Source organism: Oculina patagonica, chromosome 6 (assembly GCF_052425735.1).
Source record: "Oculina patagonica isolate OP01 chromosome 6, crgOcupat, whole genome shotgun sequence".
In the NCBI taxonomy this organism is placed as follows: Eukaryota; Metazoa; Cnidaria; class Anthozoa; order Scleractinia; family Oculinidae; genus Oculina; species Oculina patagonica.
Window position 1 is genome coordinate 28,219,150 of NC_135763.1, and position 26,451 is coordinate 28,245,600.

A 26,451-nucleotide genomic window follows, 5' to 3' on the forward strand; every position below is an offset into this window, starting at 1 on the left:
TAGCACTTTTTTTCGCGGGAAAACTTCTCGGCACAATCGTCACGCGATGTATTTTTTCAAAAAAAAAAGCTTCGGAAAATAGACCGGGATGTACAGTATAACCCCGATTTAACGATGTGCCAAGCAACTGGGAATCAGTCGTTATAACGGGGATTCGTTACACCTTCACCGCGGTCAAACGTCTCAGGCAGGTTTTCTTTCCATTTCGCCGTTTTTTGTTCAAATTGATGTGTGATTACGAGCAAGGATAGATAAAAATAGTTGCCGAGTGAAAGCATAATCCCATTCCCTCAGGTAAACCAGTGTTTTTACTTTTTAAATGTTTTGCACCCGAACCGAAGGTGCTTTGACAAATGGCGCCGACAAGTCCGCATATCGCTATTTTCAAACACGTAGAACTCAATCGACCTTGTCCTTGGTGACGCCGTCCTTGTTGTTTTAAAACTCCCCTCAGAATTGACGTTTAAAGGAAATCCTTTTTTATTCAAGGTATCTTTTGAGTTCAAAAAGAATGGTAGAATAAGAAAATACTTCATTTATGTAGCGCCATATGACGAGTTCTTAGGTGTTTTACAAAATTAAGGTGCTACACTTAAACGAAAAAAGGTTTTTCCAGGGTTTCCGGTTTGGTTTACTTCCGGGGAAGATTTCAGACTTCCGTGTTGATTTCTATTGTTCTGTACTGTGAGGACCAGTAGGCAACTGAATAGGCCATTTGTTTTTTTTTTTGTTTTTTTTAAGTTTTTGGGTAAATCTTTAAATTTATTTTTTTTTTTTTGGAAAAAAATGGAAGGTGGGAAAAATTTTTTTTTTTTTTTTTAGGAAGGGAAAACTAATTAAAATTCAGTTTCCCAGAGTGAGTCCCGGCGACCCTACCGCTGACCAACCGCTGACGGATCGAGGAGCCGGGCACACAGCGGTCAAACGCAAAATTTGACGCAAACGCAAAATGGTGACGTCATTTTTGCGTTTGACCGCTCTGGGCTCGAGATTCATGCGAGATTGGGGGATCAGCCTGTTGGGGGATTATTTTCCCGCCTCTTTCAAACCCAGTCCCAGCTCCCATGGTAGATTTGGTACTCTCCCCAGATCCCGCTCGTCATATGAAACCAAGATGGCGGCGATGGCGGCCGTTTCAAGTATTGCGGAAGTAGTCGAAGTATGCATGCATGGTTTCAATATAGACTTTCAAATTCCCGACGGAAACAAAGAAAAACAAAGGGGCTGCAAATAGTCTGGACTAACGTTTTTAGCCCTCAGTAGGGCCGAAACGTGAAGATATTCTACCTCCCAGGGCTTAATGAGGTGTATTTTCACGGATCGTTAACGGAATCAATTTCGCTATGTTAGCTTATGTTAATGAACCAAGCTGAACCAACTCATGATTTCCGCATTGCTTATATGATCGGATTATGAGAAGCAGCGACTACTTCTTTCACTTTTGTTCGTGACGTTTCTTTAACAAATCCTGCCTGTTCTATGTATTGCACATGAGTGGCTTTATTCTTCGACAATTGCAAGAGCTGCTTCAAAGCCTTTGAAGTCACCTCTTTCCAAGATTAAACATGCCTCCGGGATCACGGCGTAATTTCTGGGACAATTACGAACCTGCTTCGTTGGTAAATGTCGATTGCTTTTTGCCAACTGGAGTCGTGATTCAGCTGCAAGTTCGCATCGAAGCACCTCTGGCAGAGATCAAGGATCGATTGTGGCGAGAAGCCTGCAATTATCCGTTGTTCAATTTGCTCAAAGACACTGCAAACTACGTGTTTGTGTGCGTAAATCAGAAAGGAAAACAGGAAGAACTGTTGGACGAATCGCGCCAGTTGATCGATGTCCGTCCGTTTAGACCCTTGTTGAAACTGATCCACAGAAAAGGGGACAACGAAGAGAAACTCTTCAATTCTCATATCGGCAACCTCATCGGGAAGAGCTTGTATGAATTCGATCTAATGCAAAACACCGAAGTGGACGATTTCCGTCGAAAGTACCGTCATTTTGCGGAGAAAATAGCCTGCGAACGACGCCAGCTTGATTGGATGGGACGAGCGATGTACGCATACCCTCCCGAGGTAGAAAGCACTGACCCTCCTTCACATATCGAATCAAATTTAATGGAAAACAGGCGTTTCCTAATCCTTGTAGCCATCGAGAGCAATCGAGCCTCGTTGCAGGATATGCACACTTTCAACGTGCCCGCAGATGTGTATCCAGAAGAGCTCTTGGCACTGGTGTTAAAGAAACGAGCTGCGATCATGGGAGTTTTGAATCTGGATAACCCAGAGGATTTTGTTTTGAAGATTGTTGGACAAGAGAGCTATTTGTTGGGAGGTTATCCTTTAGTGCAATACACGGTATGTGACTTATCTGGGTAAAGAAAGGAACTTTTAGTAGAATATCTGGCAAAATTTCCGACAAAACTTTTAAACTTAATTAATTATGCTCATCCCATATTAAATTATGCATATTTGGTTTTGCGGGTCTCTTTCTACTCATGAGTGCTGTTCGTGTGCAAAGAGTAGGAAAGAAATTGCATGCATAATTAAGTATGGAGATATGTGAAAATCTTTCCCTATTTGTTTGGAAAGCATCTTCAAAAATTATTTAATATTTCATAAGCCCATCAACTTTCATTGGTGTATTCGTGGTGTTTTTTTTTAAATTTTTTTTTTTTTTTTGGTTTTTTTTATTATTTTTATATTTATTTAAAATATAAAAAAAATTTTTTTTTTTTTTTTTTTTTTTTTAAATTTTTTTAATTTTTTTTTTTTTTTTTTTTTTTCTTTTTTTTTTTTTTTTTTTTTTTCGCTTTTTTTTTTTTTTTTTTCCCCCCCTTTCTTCATATATTACAATACAAGGTGGATAGGTTATTTTAATCATTTAGATTGAAAAAAAAAAGGGAACTACATGTACTGTCTTGCATTAGCAGGGTGTAAGCCCAGGGGGGTACTTCTCTAAAATGTCTATATGTGCCACCCAACTGGATCGTGATTTTGGGTTCCCAATCTAGAACAGGTTATCCATTTTAGAGACAATTTCTAAAACGGGGTATAATATTTTGAATGCACTAAAGTTTCAAATTATAAGCAGCCAAAATGGGCTGTTAAAAAATTGAACTGTTTCTTGGACGGGGTATCATTTTGGATGCAAATTCTTTCTAAAATGGGTTGCTACTTTGGAGACCCGGGCACTCAAAATATACCTGAGTATCCCCCCCCCCCATCCCCATCTTCATTGCATTTTCAAGTAGCACTAATTCATGGTGACATTGTCCTTTTAAGGATAGCATGAAATAAATTGTATGCATATATGCATGGAGCTACATGTATTAGGAAATCTTTCCCTGACTTAGTGCACTACGAAGTAGACTAGGAAATGCTGTGTTTATAAACCAATCAGAATTGGAGAAAATTTAGTGGTGAACTGTAAAGACTGATATGAGTTGGAGTCACAAGGTGTTAACTAATACCTAACAACCCCTAACCCGAGATTTAGGTTAGTGTCCCTGTCACAGAAAGACAGCATTATTTTATTTATAAATACCCACAATGAAATAACTTCACTGACGTAAACTTTGTGTTATTATCAGAATTAGATTAGAAGTGAAATTTATTTCAGTAAGACTGGAGTCAGGGCCTGTCATGTCCCTGGTGTTATGTCAGTGCCGTAATCAGGATCTTGCATGGGTGGGTGCGTGCGAGTGACAGAGGTGTGAGCATCTTGGGGTGTCCGGGGATATTCTCCCATGGGGAGTTTTAAAAAAATCAAATTGTATTAGTCCACATTTCCTGCATTCTGAGAGTCATTTTAACCCTCACTCCCTGGATAGGCGGACCTTTGTGGCCCATGGATGGGTGTGGGCGCACCCATCACACCCCCCTGCCTACAGCCCTGTATGCACATACATGTACTGTGAATTGCTTTCATGGAACTGGGTATATAGTGGACCAGTACACTTCTAAGGGTTCATATTAGGGCTGTCATTAAGGGCCATAACCCGTAACACCTGTTATGGCTGAGTTGACTCAATGTTACGGGTGAAAATGTTGATTGGTATTATGTTACACTTGCACGCAGAGCAAAATGCTACGGGTGATAACTTTAGTGTGACGGCTGCTTGAAAACTTAATGACAGCCCTGCATATTTTACATGTACGCTGGCCATAAAATAAGCTTGACTAGCCCTGTAATGTGTTTTTTTTTGTCTGTTTTGTTTCAGTACGTTCGTACTTGTTTGTCTAAAAAGGAAAGGCCAATGCTTTCACTTGTCCTTCGTTCCTCACTTCAAGTTGAAATACTTGATGTGAGTGGAGTAAGTAGAAGAGGCCCAGGTAGGGCAATGCCACCACTTCCTCAAAAGTCGCAGTCAGCAAACTTATCACTGTGGGATATTGGGACTCACTTGCGAATCAAAATTGTTTCTGCAGCTAATGTAAATGCTGATGATTCGATGAAGGTATGAAATCTCTTTTGGGTTGTCACAAAGTGTGAGGCAGCAGGGTGTGTGATCCATTCTGGTAAGCCTCGATTAGCCTAAATGGCACTCCAGTTAGCCTAAGTAGCACTCTAGTTAGCCTTCAGTTTGCTTAGGTAGCTTGCGGTTAGCCTTTTTTATTTGAAGTTGGGATTTCTGCCTTGCATGCCTTGCCTCACTGCCTTGCCTCGCACTTCTTGCTGCCTTGCACATTTTGTAAGACTCTATTTTTTTATTACACAGATAGTGCACTGTTAAGAACAATATTTTTTATTATTTTTTTTTATTTCCTTATAGGCTACACTTGCAATGATTGTTAACAGCTCAGTGCAGTGTATTTAAAGGGGCTTCACTACAGATTATAAGAGGTTTTGGAACAGCCAAAATTTGTAGTGCTGTCATGATGTAGAAAACCTAAAAATAATGGTTCATTTTTATTAACAATTGAGCTATATTTGAGCATTGAAACTCTTAACAAGTGTTTTTGGCTTCGGATGGCTTGGATCGAAATGGATTACAACTTGAAAAAATTAAGCTAAACTTTCAAGTTGTATCTGTGTGTCTTCAAAACATAGATATTTCTAGCCATAGTTTGATTTCTACCCGCAAATTAAGGTTATATCTTCCTTTACATGTTCAAAGAGAATGTATATTATGGGTTATATCTTCTACCACTAATTTCAGAATAGTTTTCACCAAAAATCTGCAAAATCCCTGTGACATAGTTCCTTTAAAAGCAGAAGTGGAGGAGTTATTCTGTTAAATGCAATGACTTGATATTATTGCTGATATGTTACCTGTTCACATTTGTTCAGGTTTGTGTCCGGGCAGGTATTTACCATGGTGGAGACGCACTGTGTGACATTACAAGCACAAGTCCAGAGAGTGGATTAAATCCAACCTGGAATCAGTACTTGGACTGTGATTTAAATGTGGTTGACATTCCTCGTATGGCTCGTCTCTGTCTTGTTATTTATACCACAAAGAAATCAAGGAAGAAAAAGGTGACAAATTTTATATATCACTGTAACAATAATTATCTGTTTTGTTCTATAAATTACGTGGGGGCGCGGTGGCCTAATAGTTGGTGCACCAGACTCTGGATCAAGGAGAATGGGTACAAGCCCTGGCCAAAGTCATTATGTTGTGTTCTTGGGCAAGACACTTAACTCTCATAGTGCCTCTCTACTCTCAGGTGTATAAATGGGTACTGGCGACATAATGCTGGGGAGGAGGGGGGTTTTACCCTGCGATGGACTAGCATCCCATTCAGGGGGTCCAGTAGAAACATTCCAGTAGTCGTTTAATGCTACCAAAACCAGGATAAGCTCTGGCAGTATGGGCTGCATGGCCCACCAGTAGTTGATTTCATTAACATTCGCATTTTCAAAAATTCAACTGTTCAAGTATTTAAAAATATTGAAGATCCGATACCAGGATTCATTGTAAGAAGGATTCATTGTTCAAGTATTGGTAATATACAAAGTAAGTTAATTGATGGCATTACCTCCACTGAATAGAATATTTTGATGGAAAAGAAGATCACGTAGTCCTGTTTTTAGTCTTTATAATAATAATAATAAAAGATTTATATAGCGCCATATCCATGGCTCATGGCGCTTTACAGTAAAAATATTATTAAAAAAAAAAAAAAATTAAATGAAAAACTTACTTAAAAAATTTACATCGATGATTAAAGGAAATACTAACAAATAAAATAGCTGAGCTGTAAAAATGGAAATAAAAACTAAGAATCATTGAAATCTTTGAATGAAAAACTAACTCATTAACTAACTTAAACTAACTTAACTAATTAACTAAGTGACTAACTAAGTGACTAACTAAGTGACTAACTCTGTTTTAGACAATGCCAGAAGTACATGTAGCTCTTCCTTCACATATTTTGGTGGCCAAAAAATTTTTGGCCTCAAGAGCTGATAGGATTTGCATCATATTTTGGAATTTTTGATGGCTGACACTTTGCAGCTTTTAATCTTCCGCTTTTGGGATTTTTAAAGGTGTTTAATTTTTTAGATTTCCCTGTGAAGATCATAGTTGTCCAAATGTTTCTTTTGAGTCAATCACCAAATTAATTGTTGTTTTAATTATTGATCTCTAGGAAACAAGTCCCATTGCATGGGTCAACACAACCCTGTTTGATTATCAGGGCAAGTTACGGCAGGGTCCTTTAAAGCTCTTTGCGTGGCCTGTACCTGAAACAGTGACAGATCTTGAACTCAATCCAGTTGGCACTGTAGTGTCCAACATCAACACAGCAACCTCTGTATCACTTAACATTGAGTTTCCAAGTTACTGCCATGCCGTTGTATATCCATCATTTGATACGGTAAGAAGTTTTAGACAAGTGTCTTCTGTATGTGGCATTTTGGGTACAGTGTATATTCCATTCTGGATTTGACTGTCCTTATGTCAGCTAATCCAAACATTTAACAATGATTATTATTGGACAAGGTTGAGCAAAATATTGTCAGTGATTTCCAAAGTAGGCGCATGTCTTTCCAAAACGCATTTTTTTATTTTCATGTGGCATGAAGTGTCAATATTACCATAACAGTATATTTTGAGGTGAATTGTGAAAAAGCCATTTTATTTTCCATGAAATGTGATCTATACCCCCTTCCTTTACACCAAGTCTTTGAGAGTTATCTTCAGGATAAAAATAGAGGTGTGTTTTTTGTTACATGTATGTGTTGCACAGATTGCTGATCTAGCCGCAGGAGTCACAGATGCCAAAATTTTTGTGAGTATTTTAAATATATTATTAATCAGGCACATGGGAGGTGTGGGGGCCTAATGGTTAGTGCGCTGGACTCCAGATTGAGCAATCCGGGTTCGAGCTCTGGCCGTGGTCACTGTGTTGTGTTCTTGGGCAAGACATTTTACTCTCATAGTGCCTCTCTCCACCCAGTTGTATAAATGGGTGCTAACAAATTTAATTCTGGGGGTGACATTGCAATGGACTAGCATCTCATCCAGGGGGGGGGGGTGGGGGGGGGCAGGGTGGCTGAGTGGGGGAGAGGTTAAGAATATGAGTTTATAGTTGCTTCATGCTAAGGAAACCAGGATAAGCTCTGGCCTGATGAGCCACTAGGCTTCACTGAATGCAGACTTTACGAGGGTCATACTTGGAGAATCTTCATTAGTGTGATCAAGGCAGGTTAATTGGTTGGGGGGGGGTGGGGGGGGGGGCAGGGTGGCTGAGTGGGGGAGAGGTTAAGAATATGAGTTTATAGTTGCTTCATGCTAAGGAAACCAGGATAAGCTCTGGCCTGATGAGCCAGTAGGCTTCACTGAATGCAGACTTTACGAGGGTCATACTTGGAGAATCTTCATTAGTGTGATCAAGTGCAGGTTAATTGGTTGATATAAGGGATTAATTACCTAGAATACATATCAACTTTTAGTTGTAAAATTATTGAAGAAGAGCTGTTTCCTGCAGTTACACTGTAGAACTTTATCTGGTCTTAAAAAATGTTGGACCAGCAATAAATCATTCTGATTGGCTGATTTAAATTTTTACTAGTGTAGCTCTCCAGTAAGGTAGAGGTAGTGGCTTTAGTTAATGCTTAATGCACTGGACTTGGGATTGTACAGTCCAAGTTTGAACTCTGGCTGGGGTCACTGTGTTATACAGTATTGTGAAAAAGTAATGCACCCGAAATTCGGCGAAATTCGCCTTTTCGGCTTTTCGAGGAAATTTCGCTTGAAGCGATATTTCTGCGACAATTCGCGCTGTTTCGTCGTATTTTCGTGACGTCTATTGTTTAAAACCACGCGAAATTTCGAAGGATAATTCGCTGTGTGCGGTAATTTGTCGCGAATTATCGCACACTTTCGCGAATTTTCAGGCACTTTCACGCGATAATTCGCTTGATCCTGAACTTTCGTGGCGATATTTCGAGGCAGTTATAAGTGTTTTAAGCAAAACTTGCCGTGAATGAAATTTAGATCTTTTATCTTGATCGTTTTCTTTTCGAAACTGTTGTGTTGTTGTGAGACATGGCTAAAACGCGTTAGGTGTTGTTTTTAAAATTCGAAATGCGAGAATTAGTAACATCTGAAGCGAATTTTGCTTTCGATGTCAGCGCGATCTTTCCGTGAATGTTGTTGCGAACGCACCGTTTGCCTATATGAACTTGGAATTTTTGGTAAGTAATAAATTATTCTTATCACTCAAGATTGTTGTGGTGTTATTTAGACTTAATATGGAACAGTTGTTGTTCACGCTACATCGAATTGAAAAGAACGGTAACCAAGATATATTTTGTGTCAAGTAACATGAGCAGGCGATCGTATCAATCACGCGGAGAACTTTAATCGAAGGGGACCAAACTACTGTTGAGCTGCACGCGAATTTTCTTCTAGTGAGTAGCGAAATATTGCGAATTATCGCGAATTATCGTTGAGGTAAGGAAAATTCGAAGAAATATCGGCCTTTGTTCTCGCAAAATTTCGCTCGAAGTGACGCGAACTTTTTGCGCGACTTTTCGCGCGAAACTTCGCGAGAACAAAGAACGAAATTCGCGCTTTTCGGGTGCATTACTTTTTCACAATACTGTATGTCCTCGGGCAAAACACTTTACTCTCATAGTGCCTCTTTCAGCCTAGGATTATACAAACATACCAGTAAATTAATGCAGGGGGTGGGGGGGGGTAACCCTGCGATGGACTAGCATCCTATCCAGGGGGGTGCTAGTGAACTGGCAATGGCATCCCACCCCATGGACTAATATCCCATCCAGGAGGAGTAAAAATCCTGATAGATGCTTAATGCTGAAGCCGATATATGTATATACTTGGCACTTGGTCTGATGCAGGCTTAAGCTGTCATAAAGTTATCTTATCAGCAAGTTTATCATACAGGAAAAAGGAGATGAATCAATAGTTGAACAGCTTAAGCAGATTGTAGACCGTGAGCCTTTGGCCCCAATCTTTGAACAAGAAAAGGAGCTAGTTTGGGAGCGGAGGTTTGTCTTCTTGAATTTGTTCATTTCCCTGTAACAAGAAATGCACATGACTTGTTTAATATTTAACTCAGCTAGTTTTCTTAAGCAATGTTTTAGTTAATATGTGTTTCCTCTGTCAATTTAGACTGCAAGTTCTCTGTTTCTGTTTGTCTCTGGGTGCTTTTTGAATACAAATTATGCTGTAAATGTTGTTCTACCAAACAGGAACTCTTCTTTGTTGGCCGGTCTATCTTTACTTTTGACGTGGCTTCAAATTAATAAAAAGTAACAACATATCATTGTTGTTACAGAATTGACTGTCGAGAACATTTTCCACATGCTCTAGCTAAACTGTTGTGCTGTGTCAAGTGGAACAGCAAGGAAGATGTTGCTTTGGTATGTTATATCATGGTTTTATCACTCAGAGTAACGTCTGGTGCAAGCATTTCTTAAACAAGGGATTTGGCAACAGTCAAGCCAAGTAGTTTTATTCTTCATTGCATTGTTTGAGACATTGTTTTTGACATATCTAAATTGTATTGATAAATTTTACCATGTTAAAACAATATTTTCAGCAAATGCAAATTAAAATAGGTTTACAATTATGAACTTCAAGATAAAAAGTTAAAACAAAAAATAAAGCTCTAGGTAATGGCCAGGCAGTCAATAAATTCTTGGGTTTTATGTGCGAATGTAGCTTTTTTATTTTAGACACAACGTATATAACTGACATAAATTATTTTTAATTATGTTTTCAGATGCAAATTCTGCTTCAAACATGGCCCAGGCTTGAGCCAGAGCAGGCTTTAGAACTGTTGGATTACACATACGCTGACCAAGAAGTCAGGAAGATTGCTGTGCAGTGTATTGAAAACATGGGGTAGGTCTTTTAATTTATTATTCTTGAATCCTGTCAGCTAATAACTTTACCATCTTGTACTGACCAGGCAACTTTAATCAGTGACTGAAATATTAGCGTACATCGTTAGCAACCACTTACAGGTTACTTCATGGTATATGGTATATATCATGCAAGCTACAATTTAAAGCAGTCTTGCAGAGTCTCAAATTTACCATTTCCCACCCTAAATTTAACAGCTCATCAAATTTTATCATCAAGTATTGTCATAATTTACACTGGGAGGAGAGGTGGCCCAAAGGTTAGCCTACTGGACTCAGGTCAACCATTCCGTTTCGTGCCCTGGTCAGGGTCATCATATTATTCTTGGGCAAGTCACTTTGCTCCCACATACAGTGCCTCTCTCCACCCAGTTGTATAAATGTGTACTGGTGAACTACTGGAAGGGGTAACCCTTTAATAGACTAGCATCCCATCTAGGGCGGGTGGGGGATAGAAATATTAATCCTAGTCGGTTCATGCTACAGAAATGGGGATAATCTCCGGCCTGTGTGGGCCAACAGGCTGGATGCAGACTTTACCTTTGTCATAATAATGTTATCATTGTCATAATTCATTTTTACAAGTTCAAAATTTATAATTTATTTTTACAGTGACAGGGAAATTTCACAATATCTTCTTCAGCTAGTCCAGGTAAGAAAACAATTTTAAAATAACCTTAAACGGATTTATTCCATTAAGCATCCTGGGCCTTGAGAGTGGGTGCTTATTCGAGGTGGGCGCTTATTTGAGGCTGGGCACTCATAATATTAAATTTTCACCATTTCAGCGAGAAGTAACAACAAAACATTAAGCAATAGCAAAACGTGAAGATGTACTAAAGCAGATTTTTAACTGTTTCACTACACATTTTGGTGAAATACTAAGAAAACTCTGTTTTCGAAAAAGTCTTTTAGTAGTACTAAGTTAACAACAAATTAACCCAGTTTTCACTAACTTAAAGTTAATACTCCTCTTGTACACTACATAGCGCTTATTTAAGGTGGGGGCTTATTCGAGGTTGGGCAATGAATTGAATAAATATGGTAAAAGTCGATCCCAGTGAATTGACATGATTTCACTTACCGTAGTGATTCTATTTAGCGCCCGGGGCGCTTATTTACTTTTGGCACCTTAAGGGAGGGCGCTTTTTCGAGACAGGGCGCTTATTTAATTTTTCGAGAAACAACCAAATGTTCAAAACAAAACCTTAATAAATATTAGCAAATTGTTGAAACTTCAGCTACTTTAAAAAGAATTGTTCATTTTAGCAGAAAATATATACATGTACGGTACGATAAATGTTCATGCGTTATCTATTCGACGTCGATGACTTCAGTAGGGGCATTTATCCACAATGGGAGGCGCTTATTAGAATAGGGGCACCTATAAGAATGGGGGCGCTTATTAGAATGGGGGCGCTTATTGGAATAGGGGCGCTTATTTACAAAAACGCATTAGAAGGGGGCGCTTATTGGAAGGATGGCGCTAAATCAAATCATTACAGTACATGTACCAATAACACGGCATTGTCAAGCAAGCAGAAATAGGGGATATTAATTATGGATTCTTCTGTTTTTTGTGTAAGTGAAATAGTTCAGTCTTAGTACAAAGCTTTTGACATTTATCTGTTGTTGTCATATCTACAGGTCCTGAAGTATGAATCATACCTTGATAATGACTTGGCAGAGTTTCTACTGAGACGAGCTCTGAAAAATCAGCACTTTGGACATCAATTGTTTTGGTTTCTCAGGTAAGAAGATCTCTCGGCCTTGTTATTTCCTTTGCTCTCCTTCACCAGGGCTGTCACTTAATTTTAAAGCAGTCGTTGTAAAACAGTGAAGTTATCACCTGTAGCATTTCATTCTGTATGCAAGTGTAATGTAACTCCAATCAACATCTTCACCTGTAACATCAAGTGGACTCAGGCCATCACAGGTGTTACAGGTTAGTCGCCCCTTAAAGACATCCCTGTCAATATATTCATTCTATTACAGCAAGCAGGAGCATCAGTCTTCTTGCCGTTTTGACTTGCAGTTTTTCTGCAACTTATTTGGCTGGGATCAAACATTTTAACCCGGGGGGGGGGGGGGGGCACTCAAAAACGTTTTATACGGGGAGGCTCCGCCCCAAGCTCTTACCCCTTACCCTTTTATATACCATTTTGACAGAAATTGTACCCCTTTCGTATACCTTTTACTGAAAAAAGGTACCCCTTTCATATACCTAAAAGACGTGACATAGCCTTAGAACAGGACGTTTTCTTGTCATTTTCATGCAGCGCTTAATAAATTAAAATAATACAGCCATAAATTGCGTCTGTTCGAAATATTTTAATTACAGGCCTTTTAAAAAGCCTAAATGACGGATTTTCATACCCTTTCATATACCTAAACTTGTGAAATCGCTACCCTTTTATATATACCTGAAGCCTGAAAAAGGTACCCCTTTCGGGCGAAGCCTCCCCGTATAGCCCGTTATATGGAGTACCCCCCCCCGGGCATTTTAAAAGAACGTCTCTTTTAAAGGGGGGACCAACCCTTGTAAAGGACCACCTCTTATTAGTAAGGGATTTCCGCTTGTCAGGGACCACTTCTTGTCAGGGACCACCTCTTGTAAGGGACCACCTCTTGTAAGGGACCACTTCTTGTAAGGGACCACCTCTTGTAAGGGACCACTTCTTATCAGGGACCACTTCTTGTAAGGGACCACTTCTTGTAATGGATTGCCTTTTGTTAGGGACTCCCTTTTGTAAGGGACCACTTCTTGTAAGGGACCACTTCTTGTAAGGGACCACTTCTTGTAAGGGACCACCTCTTGTAAAAGACCACCACTTATGAGAGCCCTCCTCTTGTCAGGGACCACCTCTTGTAAGGGACCACTTCTTGTAAGGGACCACTTCTTGTAAGGGACCACCTCTTGTAAAAGACCACCACTTATGAGAGCCCTCCTCTTGTGTAAGGGACCACTTCTTGTAAGGGACCACCTCTTGTAAGGGACCACCTCTTGTAAGGGGGCACTTCTTGTAAGGGACCACTTCTTGTAAGGGACCACTTCTTGTAAGGGACCACCTCTTGTAAGGGACCACCTCTTGTAAGGGACCACTTCTTGTAAGGGACCACCTCTTGTAAGGGACCACCTCTTGTAAGGGACCACTTCTTGTCAGGGACCACCTCTTGTAAGGGACCACTTCTTGTAAGGGACCACTTCTTGTAAGGGACCACCTCTTGTAAGGGACCACTTCTTGTCAGGGACCACTTCTTGTAAGGGACCACTTCTTGTAAGGGATTGCCTTTTGTCAGGGACTCCCTTTTGTAAGGGACCACTTCTTGTAAGAGACCACCTTTAACCTTTTGTAAGGAACCACCTCTTGTAAAAGACCACCACTTATGAGAGCCCTCCTCTTGTAAGGGACCACCTCTTGTAAAAGACCACCACTTATGAGAGCCCTCCTCTTGTAAGGGACCACCTCTTGTAAAAGACCACCACTTATGAGAGTCCTCCTCTTGTAAGGGACCACCTCTTGTAAAAGACCACCACTTATGAGAGTCCTCCTCTTGTAAGGGATCACCTCTTGTAAAAGACAACCACTTATGAGAACGCTCCTCTTGTAAGGGACCACCTCTTGTAAAAGACCACCACTTATGAAAGCCCTCCTCTTGTAAGGGACCACCTCTTGTAAAAGACCACCACTTATGAAAGCCCTCCTCTTGTAAGGGACCACCTCTTGTAAAAGGCCACCTCTTATAAACAACCACCTCTCCCTTATAAGTGACCACCTTACGTAAGTGACAGTGTCTTGAAAGCCATCGACCTCTTGACAGACCTCTGACCTCTCATCAATCGATTACTTAAGTACTGTAAGTAAAACCTCTCATTAAAATAGAAATGATAGTAAACATATTATACAGAGAAGTTACAGTCATTGTTATTTGACTTATCAGAGCTGAAATGGAGAATCCTGAAGTTTCAGTGAGGTTTGGTCTGATGTTAGAGGCTTATTGCCGTGGTGCGCCATCACACATGAAAAGCTTGCAGCGCCAGGTTAGTATGGGTTTTGTGCGACAATTCCCACATTTTGTACCCTGGGAAATATATTATGCACTGTTGGATCATGGTGCATGCTTCAGGGCCATAACTAGCAAGAGGCAAGATCAGGCACTTGCTTCACTAGATTTTAACCCAAAATTAAAAACAAAATGTGTTAAGTTATGAAAATAATCCCCAGTTAAACAAGATTATTTTTTTCAAGAAATGCCTCATGAAAAATGTTCAAGAGTTTTAGAGCTTTTAGATTTCCAAATGTTCTGGAGGGCAGGCCACAGAACCTCCTAGCAAGATTTTGCCTTGTCTCTACCAAAGGTCTGGTTATGGCCCTGTAGCTTGCTTATACTCAATTTGATTGCGCGGCTCTGCTAGCCATGTGATAAAAAAGGGTCTTCTCCTTCTGCCTGGCAGTGCCAGTAAAAGACAACCTCCAGACACAGATCACAGCATTGAAAAGAAAAGAAAAAGCCACTAAATGTTGGAACTCTTTGCCTTATATATTAGAACTAGCACTAGCACTAAGGCCTTTAAACATAATTATAGTAATTTTATTAAGGAAGGTTATGCCGACTTAGATAGCTTTCCCATGTCATAATTTTTAAATTTTTTATACTGTCACACCCAAATTACTGTTTTATTTTTATCTAGTTTTTATCTATTTTATCTTTTTCATTTTTATTGTATATATTTGTATAGTATTAACTTTTATTCTAGGGGAGGGCCACAGGTTTTTCAGTTTTTAACTGTAATGTGTAACCCTCATTAAATAAAGTTGTTATTATTATTATTATTATTATTATTATTATTATTATTATTATTATTATTATAGGGTAAAAAGACCAGAAATAACAACAACTATCCCGTGGCTTTTGTTGCGAATATAATTATCAAATAAAAGTAAGGTAGAACTGGCAGTTGACTTTACAAAATTCGTTTTTCAGGCCCAGGCTCTAAACAAGATGAAGGCTGTCACTGAGTTACTTCAGCTTATGGACAAGGTATTGTTGATAATTTTTCATATAATTATTTGTTAGCGCCTGTTATCACATTTCTTTTCCATTTTGATGGTATCTTGGAGCTCCAGTGTGTGGGATCGTTCCAGGCCTTTTGTACAGTAATAATATTTAAGTTCTGAAAAATTGTTAATCTTGTAATGGGTCTGTTCTCAACAAGGCAGCAAATGTTAAACAATGTTACAATGTGTAATGTGGTAGACCATAGGGTATCCACCACATTGTCCATCATGCATCACTGTCATCGCCCTATACCAACATAAAGCCATCCTCTCAAGCTTGTACTGTGTTCCACTGTGTGCTACATTTGTATGTGTTTTTGGGCTTGACTCTCTCTCTCATTGCAGGAGCATAAAGTGTTTATGCAATAACTAAGAGAATTATCTTGTACTTTAAGGTCATTCCATCGAAATAGAACTGACAATAGATTTTAGCTCAAACTTTGCCTACTAGTTGTCCATCCTAAGAGAACGTTATTTTTGAATAAAAAAGAGGGGAACCGGTATTCGTTTAGGAGCAGAAAGACCTTGAATATACCCTATAATTAATTACAATATCGGCAATTATTATATTATCACGAGTACTGGCTTAGTTCACATTTCTGTTTGTTATTCATTTTTCTACAATAGAAATTTGTTCATATTCATTTTATAGAAAGAAGGTGATTGCTAAAAGTCAGGAAAACAGAAAAAAATGATGGTTTCCGGTACTCGTTTACGAGAAAACAACGATTTATCTCTCTTACGAGCCAAACTGTATAATACAGGATGCGCAATGCAATACTAAGGAATGACCTAAAATGTGACACTACTCTGTATTTACTTTTTCTCTTCATTTTCAGGACAAAAGTAACAAAGGTTTAGCAACAATGAAAGAACTTCTCAAACAGAAAACCTATCAGGGAGCACTGTCTAAAGTCAACTCTCCTCTTGATCCAAGCTACAAGCTGCAAGAGTTAAGGTGTGAGAATTTACTCTTGTTAAAACCTCGAATTTTGTTGTTGTTGTTTTTTTTTTCAGGACGGAAGAGACAAAGGTTCAGCAACAATGAATTTTACGTTTACAACCAAACGTAGCGTAGCATAATGTAAAGTAATAAAACGCCATGATCAAGATCACATCAGGCAAAAGCACTACATGCTATTCTTTTGTTTAGGAGTTTCTCTTTCGAAATCATGCTCTAAAGGTTTGCCACCCAGGGTGCACAAAAAAACGGGGCGCTTATTTCTCTGTTGTTATAAACATTTGTTGTGCCCTCGCATAGTCAAAATACTTAGGCGACCAGTTCCTTTGAAATGCGGGAATGATACGAGCAGTTCAGAGGCAAAAAGAACTGCAGACACTTTCAATGTACTATTATGGCACTGAAAGTGATACAAAATAAGGGTGCTTATTGGAATGGGGTACTCATGAAATAGGAGCGCTTATCGGTACAGTGGTGCTATTAAAAAAAATTCAAAGGGGAGAGTTATTAGGAAGGGGGGCCATTACTGGAAGAAAAGGGCTAAATAGAATCATTACGGTAGCACCAACTGAGCTATGAAGCTATGAGCTATGAGTAGGTCACTAATAGTTATTTTAATCCAGCTCTCTGCGCGCTTTGCAGACCTACAATGGTAGATTATTCTGAAAGTATGTGGGTTTAATTTATATGTGAGAGAGATACTAACTTGCTTCCTTTATCAGTGTTGAACATTGCAAGTTTATGGATTCCAAAATGCGACCACTGTACTTAGAGTTTAAAAACTGGGACGAGCTTGGAGACATTGTGAGAATTATCTTCAAGAATGGCGATGGTAAGTGTGGAATATCTTCAGATTATTGTAAAGTAAAGCCAGGTTTACTCAGGCAATCTTTGTGATTAATATATTGATTGTTTAAATGACAACAATTATTTGTCAGCAGTTCAAAGTGTAGTGCGCCAGTCATGACCTTTAACAGCAGAGATATGCACGTTCAGTGCCCAGTGGGAGTTTGGGAGATTGGGGACAACATAATTTGCCCCGGGGGGTACTTGCAGTATACATGACGGGGAGGTCCGACGTAATAAATTTTTTTTGGGTTGAAAATTTACACCCTCAGTATTTTTTTGGGTCAAGAGATCTGTCATGTATTTTATTTAGGACTTAAAGTCTGTTTGATTGAATAAATAAGTATCGAGGTGCTCGGTTTTGTATTTTTGGGGGTAGAAAATTTTGTTGCCAGGTATTTTTTTTGGGTGTAAAATTTCAGGCTCATGTATTTTTTTGGGTTCGCAATAAGAAGCTCCGTCGGACCCCCCGTCATGAATACTGCAAGTACCCCCCTGGGATAATTTGATGCAATGTTTGCCACGTTTTATGTGACGAGTCGCCTACACAAGCAATTTTTCATGTGTGACAACTTTTATTTGTCACATATATGTAAAAGCTAACAAACATATTTGTCACATAAAAATTGGCCAATTTTCCTTGTCTACACGAGCAAATGAAATATGTCACATAAACATCGCTCGGGTAAACGAGCCTTAACACTTGTCCATCTGGAATAAGCTCTGTTTGTTTTGTTACCCAGATCTCCGTCAGGACATGCTAACGTTGCAAATGTTTAAAATCATGGACAGGATTTGGTAAAACGAAGGCCTGGATTTAGGGTAAGTTCTCAATACAGTATTTTTAGGGGTGATAATAATAATAATTGCAAAAGAATTATTAACAGCTCCCTTTGATCCTTCCTCTTTTTTATGCGGGCTGAAATACCTAAAGTACCTTAATTAAGAAAAGTATCTGCCCCTGGAACACAAAGCAATGACCCAGCCAGGGCTCCAACTCTGACTGTTCGACTCGGTGGTGTCCAGCACGCTAACCATTAGGCCCCCAGCCTCCTACCAATAGTAATAAATCATATTGTTATTTTTTTTATTTATTTCCTCGAAGAATGATCCCATATGGCTGTCTGTCCACTGGTAGTTCAATTGGATTGATTGAGGTCGTCCACAGTTCCGAGACAATAGCCAAGATACAGGGGCACAAAGCGAGAAAAGCATTAGATACAAAGTGTATTTGGAATTGGTTAAAGGAATGTAATTCCACTGACGAAAGGTGTGTATTGCAAGATTTGTTGAGAGCCTTAAAACCTGAAAACAAAAAATGAAATGGGCTGATTATTTTTCCAGGCCTGATACAAGGTAGCAGGGATAGCACAGTGGTGAGAGCGTTTGCTTCACACCAATGTGACCCGGGTTTGGTTCCCGGACCTCGGCCCCGTTTCTCGAAGGTCCCGATAAGTTTTCGCACCCGGAAAGCTATAGCAAAATCCTGAACCTTATGATTATAGAGCTCCTTTATTCCATGATATTTTTAATATCAACGGAATTTCCCTTCATACAAAATTTCAGGCCTATACACTTCTCTGTTTTTAAGATACAGATAACTAAAAATAGCTTTACAGGCCCGAAAAGTTTCCGGGGCTTTCGAGAAACGGGCCCCTGGCGTCATATGTGGTTCAGTTTGTTTGTTGCTCATTCTCTTTCTTGCTTTGAGGGTTTTTCTGTGGGTTCTCCCGTTTTCCTCACTCTACAAAAACCAGCATTTCTAAATTTCAATTCGATCCAGGATTCAGGGCCACAATAAAAATTACCGGGACATGATGTAAGGAAAAGTTCAGGCGTCTCAACAGAAGGGTGGGACTATAAAGATTTTTTAGGGTATGGTCACATTTTGCTCATAGCTAAAGAAAAAGTTTCCTTCAAAAACTTAAAGACATCACTAAAAAAGACTTTTTTGAAATTATTGAACATGAATCAAAAAGTTCAGAAGGTGCAGTTCATTTTACATGTTTTCTAACTCCAAGTTAATTTATATATGATCTTGAATTATTAACCGGTTTGATTGCTGTTGTTTATCACAAGTAGACCTGGAGCTGTGCGTCGTTTCACGCTCTCCTGTGCAGGGTACTGTGTGGCAACATATGTCCTGGGGGTGGGTGACAGGCATAGTGACAACATAATGGTGAAGAAAAATGGGCAGGTAGGTTGGTGACTGTGTTGATGAGAATCCATAAACAAAGAAAGCAAGCACTACCCCTGTAAGTTGTGCAATAAAAGCATGGTTAAAGTTGCTTATGCAAGATCACTACTATTTTGTTTTTGGTTTTAAACCTGGTTTGGGGGAATGGAAAGGGAGAGTTCTGGGTTAAAGCAGTGGCTGGTGGCACTGCGTTTTGACCACGGTCAAACGATTAATGACGTCTTCACTTTCCTCATTTGCATAATACAAAAATGTAAATATCTCTAAAACTAAAAAAAAATGTTTCAAAACGGAAAACTCCATTGTTCTTTATTTTGAAAAGCCTTCAAACTAAATCGCTTTTTTATCCTTCATGAATATGCATTTTTTTTTCAATTGTAGAGGTTCCCAGCGCGTTGATTAATGAACAATTTGATGTTTTATTCGAATGATTTCTTTTCAGTTGTTCCACATCGATTTCGGTCACATCCTGGGCAACTTCAAGAGCAAGTTTGGTGTTCGGAGAGAAAGGGTGCCTTTTGTGCTCACTGATCATTTTGGGCACGTGATTTCGCAAGGCACCTCCAAGTTTGCAGAAACGGACGAGTTTAAAAGGTAATCTCTTTTCTTGCCTCCTTCAGAACCGTCAGTAGGCAATTTTCGAGTTACCCTTTGCCTCTGTTTCAAAACGAGTCTAGGTGCGAAATCTTCGACATGTAAATGAGTTTCACCTACAGGTCCATTTTCATGCAAATCAAACTCATTTTCATTTGAATGGTTTTGCGCTTAGACTCGTTTTTAAACAGAGGCAAAGGGTAACTCGTAAAAAGGTCAATTGGGTCGCCACTAAGGTTCTCCCAAAGATGCTTGGCAATTATTGGCCAACGCTTCATATTTTGATCATTTTTACCGAATGGTAATGAGGTGTAGTGATGATTCGCGAACTTGAAGTGACGTGTTTCCGTCACTCCATTCTGATATTAAACCGCAATTAATTCATGCATTAACGTGCTGACAGAAAGGTTGTTTAAAACGCCATTCAGCACATGTCAATCAAAAACAAATTATCCTATAACCTCATTCCCAGGGTCTCTCTCTTTCAGGGAACAAGGTTGAATTTTTACAAAACAAATCGAAAGAGGATCAATTACACTTATCCTCTGGTGATAAAAGAGAATAGAATTCGCTCTACGAAGCCGTAGAGCATACTCTATCAATGACCCATTCACCTAAGAAAACATTCAAACGCAAATGAAGTGAGATTGTGACATAACTGATAGCAACTATAAGCTACATGCAGTTACCGCGTCTTTATTGTAAACACAACATTCATGCTGCACGATTTTGTTTCGCGTCACATTATCTTCGTGTCACGTCATCCGTTTTTCATCTTTTTGAGTCGTGCAGAAACGCCCATCTTTCTCAAGTTTTATTCGCTGCTCAAAATAACGCTATACGTGCTGACAGAAAAGTAAACATATCCACAAAACAAATTTACCTAATGCTAAATGGATCAAAAGTTACACTTTTGTGATGAAATAGAATTCGCGCTACGAAGCCTGAGAGCACGAACCATCAATGACACAATTCCCATGGAAAAATAAAACATTCAAAGGCACATTATTGAACGCTTATTTGAAGAAAAAAAAACTATCAATGACTCATTCACGCAAAAAAACATTGAAAGGCAAATTAAGTGAAATTGTGACATTACTGATAGCAGCTGTGAGTTACAAGTAGTTACGGTTAAAAAATTATTACGCTCGCCATGTGACGTGTTGTAGTTAACACCACATCCACAGCTTGAATCCACAGCACGTTTCTGTTTCGCGTGACGTCACCTCGTGTCACGTCATCTGTTTTTCATCTTTTTGAGTCGAGCAGAAACACGAAGTGCTCGGGCGTATCTTTCTCTCGAATTTTATCCGCTGCTCAAAAATAACGCTATACGTGCTGACAGAAAAGTATAGATATTCACAAAACAAATTTACTTAACGCTAAAAAGGATCAAAGGTAATACACTAACCGGTAAATCAGTTTTTGTGGTGAAAACTGAATAGCGCTACGAAACCTGAGAGCACGAACCATCAATGACGCAACTCATGTGGAAAAATAAAACATTCAAACGCAAATAAAATGAGATTGAATTACTTTATTGGACACTTATTTAGAAAAAAAATGCGAAGGTCGGCACTTCATCGAATTACCAAATTACCATGAGGTTGCTCGAAGAGCCTTTGATTTTCCCTTCTGAGCAACTTTTTGTATTTGAAGCAGTTTCTAGACCAAAGATTTTTGTAGATTGTCTGCCTGTTGTTCGAAAGCCATACAAACGTTTCCGAGCATTTTTGGAACTTTTTCGAAGATTAACGAAGATGTCTCCTCTTTTTACCTCATTCAACATTAAAAACTCGTCAGCAATCATAAACGTCAAACCGGTGTCTTAATGATTGTTCTCAGTGAAAGAAATCCTTATAATTCAACCATTAGAGGCACAGTGATCCACATGTAAGGTTAGCATACAGGACTCCAGATCAAGTGGTCCGGGTTCGAACTCTGGCAGGGTCATTGCCCGCCTGGTGGGGAGACTCCCACATGAAAGGGGCAAGGATACTCATGGTCTCGCTTAGGGGTGTAAATTCCGGATTTTTGGTCTCACTTAGGGTATCCCGGGCAAAGCGTCAATATTTTTAGCTGTCAAGGTCTCATTTAGGGTTGCATGCGAAGAAATATACAAATATAAGTTCTATTTTTCAGTGCTTTAGTATCTTCAAGGAGACACAAAAAGCTTGAGTCACGCCCAGATTGGTCTCTTTGAAGAGTTCCTTTCAAAATTTCAACATCCCCGCCCCTTTGATGTGGGAGTCCCCGCTGGGGGGTCATTGTGTTGTGTTTTTGGGCAAGGCACTTAACTCTCATAGTGCCTCTCTCCACCCAGGTGTATAAATGGATACTGGCGAAATAATGCTGGGGGGTACCCTGCGATAGACTAGTATCCCAATTGAGCCGGGGGGGGGGGATAAAAGTACTCCTGGGCACTCTACCTACTTTCTTACTTACCCCTCCGCCATATCATTCCTGTTCTCCCTCCTTCCTTCTGCCCCACTTCCCATCACTTTGTAAACTTTAGCGATTTGCCAAGTTTTGTGTTTTTTCCCCTCTGTTTCAGGTTTGAAAAGCTCTGTGAAGATGCTTTTCTGATTCTGCGCCGTAAGGGCCCACTTTTGATCAACCTGTTTGTCATGATGTTGTCCGCTGGCCTCCCTGAACTGCGGTCACTTGACGACATTGACTACTTGCGAAAGACACTTGTACTGTCCCTCTCAGAAGAAGACGCCATCAAAGACTTTAGGAAGAAGTTTGAATACGCCATGGACAAAAGCTTTTTAACGTCAATGAACTGGTTTGCGCACAATTTAATGCACTAATGAATCGGACCTCTCCCCACCTACCCTCGAGACAGGGCAGGGAGTTAATGCAGCCATAACAGTGAATTTTACGCGTGGTGAAACTGAGGTGAAACCTCGGGGAGACTAGGAATTCAAAGAGGCTTTGCCACAAGTTAAACAGATTCTTTAGCAGCCAAAATTTACATTTGTATCGTAGGAAACCTAAAAATAACGCTTTATATGAGCACTGAAACTTTTAACAAGGGTCTTTGGCTACAAATGGCGAGGAAGGAAGTTAATGGATCGCAACTTAAAAAGTTACGACTAAACTTTTCAAGTTGTTTCCGTGCGTCTTCAAAAAAAAAAATAAATATTTATAGCTGAGGTTTGATTTTTATCAGCAAATTAAGGCTGTAACTTCCTGTAGATCTATATGTTCAATGATAATGTTTCTCATGGGTGAAGTTGCTCAGAACAGTTTAGTCCAAAAATCTGCCGGGCCATACACTTTTTTATACGTTTCAACAAGAAATTTTAACAATTGGTTGATTGAGACGAGCACTTTTTAGGTGAAAAGTATATTTGATCGTGTAGATAGCACAACAATTATTTGTCAACAGTTCAGAGTTTTGTGCGCTTGTAATGACTTTGGACAGCAGAGATACGCTTAACTATGGCGTGCATATTGCCCTTGCAGCGAGGGGTTTGGGAAACACCAATGCTCCCAATGCTGTCGCGATATTTGACGGTCGTGACGAGTCGTCAACACGAGCAACCTTTCCTATCTGACAACATTAATTTTTGACATAAAAGCTAACATACCAGCTTCTCAGCAAATATATTTGTCACAAAAAAAAATTGGCAAATTTTCCTCGTCTACACGAGCAAACAAGTTGTCACAGAAATTGCTCGTGTAAACTAACCTTTATTTGGTTTTCTTTTAAATTTGATTGACAAGAAAGAAGTGGAGTAATTGTGATTGGTTAGAAGCCGACACTGTAATAGTAGTGGCTTGGGCGTATAGCATACGAGCAAGGGCTCGTTGACAAGCTTTGTTCATGCGCACATGTACAGGAAAACAACTTTTCTTTGACAAATTTACCTTTTGTAAAGTTTGCTTGTTTCCATGTAAGGCAAAACGAAACAAGTCGTTTCTTTACTGGTCTCCTGAAGGTGGTACAGCAGATTGCGACAAGAAATAATAATAATAATAATAATAATAATAATAATAATAATAATAATAATAATAATAATAATAATAATCAATTTTATTTATAGAGGGTAAACACATAACAGTAAAAAACTGACAAACCAGTGGCCCTCTAATATAAAATACAATCAAGAACTAAAAATAATGCTAAAAATCTAACAATCTAAAATTACAAAATTTAGTTAAAAATACACTATAATATAAAAACTAGGTAAAAATTACTCTAAAATTACGAAATTGATATAAAAGAATTAACTAAAAAGTAAAATGATCTAAATGTTTGTATGTATCTTTAAAAAATTCAAACGCAGCCTTCTTAAAACGTACTAAACTAGGCTTGTTCCTTCAATCCGTAAAAATTGCAAGAGTTCTTGTCAAAGGAAAAATGTTTTGTACATACTTACAAATGCACTTTGATTGTGTGCTATTATTCAATTTCATGTTTTACAGAAGTTAACACTGAGTCAACGCTTTATAAATTTAGGACGAAATGACAATTTTCTAGTACAAGTATGTAAATAGGTAGATAGGTAAAGTACAGTTGGATTTTTACTGAGCCAAGTTTTTTATAATGCAATAACTTTTAAGATTATGTGCAAAACTTATAAGTAGGATCCAGATATCAAGTCTTAGAATAATTTACAAATTTGTGCTGCAGCTATAAATGTTGCTTTTACCAGTTGTTCAGTTTTACATTTTTTAGAAAGAAAAAAATGAATTTTTTTCAGTGAATCTTTTAGGTAACTTTAAACTAGTAGGAAATTGTGTTTATGTTATTTATTAGTAGTATTAGTAGTTAGTCACATCAGTCTGTGTACGGTGCAGGAAACAGTCTGAACGCGCTAGTACCTAGTGAACGCGACATTCCACAAGGACATACAGTATATTTTTGTCCCTAAAAATCCGCTTGAACTCCAAGATTTCAAGATGCGGTATATTTAGTTCTTTATTTATTTTTGTTCATTTTTTAAGGTAAATTTTGTCAATGCCCCAAAAACGGGCAATAAAAAATGCTCTCAAGTTTAACTTTGGATTCCGTGGGATTAATTCCCCAAAGCAGTTGACAATTGGCGTCCACTTAAAACAGGACCGAAAGACGTTTTCTATATTCGGTAGAATAAATTCTGCCCTTTGGTGGAAATTGCACATGCTTTTTATTCGATTTTTTTTAGAGTCGAACGTCAACCTAACGTTTTATTTAATCACACTTATACGTAGGGATTTAATATTGTTTTTTGATTATTTTTAAATACAAACTTTGAAAGTTTTTACACGGATAGAATATTTTTCATTTTTGTTAATGCCCATTTCTTACGTGTGAATAAAAGGTTGAACTTAGTTTGCTAGCTAAACAGTGGCGGGTCCAGACCTTGAGCTAATTGGGTAGGTGTGGGGTGGGGGGTTTGTGTGTAATGGGGGTGGAAGGGGGGAAGGGGGGGAAATGGTAAGAATGTCTCTTTACCCCATATCAAAGAAAAGGCCAAGATCCGCCACTGCTAAATGTGTATTTTTTGTAAACGTTAAGCAAGACCTTTGTTCCTGCGAAAAATAAAAATAGTTACGGAACGTATTCTAAATTGTTGATGAATTTGGAAAGTGTTTTTATACAATAAAATCTCGTGTGCATATACGCTACCACGTGTTGTAAACAATTTTTTTCTGTTGTCTTTGCTTTAGAGGAGGGCTTTAATAATCCCGATACAATTAGCTGACATCTGTTTATTAATCATTACTTACTTACTTATTCCTCTTCGTCCCTGGTGGGACATAAGGCGGCAACGATCTGCTTCCATCGGGACCGATCTTTTGCTACAAGTTGTGCCTCGCCCCAAGTCAAGCCCATCTCGTTTAGCTCGGCCATCACAGTCCTCATCTCAGTGATAACCTGCGGTGTTCTTGAGGTCTCGAACATGGTGCGGACATTCCATGTAGCCAGACGGATGTTGGTTTTAGGCCCGAGCAGACTATCCATCGTACTCCTGACTTCCCGAGGGCTTTCATCAGGAGTAGACATGTAGCCAGTTGGTTGGCTCAAGTCCGCTATAGGGTCCACAGTTGTTTTAGCATTTGTTGTCGTTTCCGTAACAAAGTGTTTTTTACGGGGTGGAGTTGTTAGCACCACGCCCAACCCCCAACCTGGAGGGCCAGGTGCTGATTTTTGTCTGGTCTCTACCCCGTAACCTTCCCGACTTGGTTGGACCTGCTCGGTATAGCTCACAAGGGTCACTGAGACACGCAAGCCTCCCCACCACGTCAAGGTAACAGCACGGGGGGAGGGTTTATTAATCATCTTCAATCCTTATTGGTCGTGACCGTGAAATTTCTGATAAACTATTGGTGGATTAAAATAATTATAGATCAATAATTTCGAAGCTTTCGGTGATAAATTTTTCCTCGGAAAGGATTTATATATAATGGAGGACGCAGAAGCATCCCAATACTATTTCACTTTAGTTCTATCGTAACAT

General features: G+C 39.1%; 2 pseudogenes across 1 annotated transcript; one reads left to right on the forward strand and one right to left on the reverse strand.

The window, feature by feature from the left end:
• LOC144657986 (uncharacterized) overlaps positions 1 to 26,451 on the reverse strand; it is a 522,126-nt pseudogene that overhangs the window by 162,461 nt on the left and 333,214 nt on the right.
• Positions 1,124 to 25,553, forward strand: LOC144658107 (phosphatidylinositol 4,5-bisphosphate 3-kinase catalytic subunit beta isoform-like; annotated as a pseudogene). Its single transcript, XR_013571644.1, has 19 exons — positions 1,124 to 2,354; positions 4,220 to 4,456; positions 5,290 to 5,478; positions 6,594 to 6,821; positions 7,194 to 7,235; positions 9,359 to 9,462; positions 9,753 to 9,837; positions 10,200 to 10,321; positions 10,954 to 10,993; positions 11,989 to 12,092; positions 14,284 to 14,383; positions 15,328 to 15,384; positions 16,241 to 16,359; positions 17,085 to 17,194; positions 17,952 to 18,030; positions 18,314 to 18,478; positions 19,291 to 19,405; positions 19,848 to 19,999; positions 22,554 to 25,553. The product of XR_013571644.1 is annotated as a phosphatidylinositol 4,5-bisphosphate 3-kinase catalytic subunit beta isoform-like (transcript).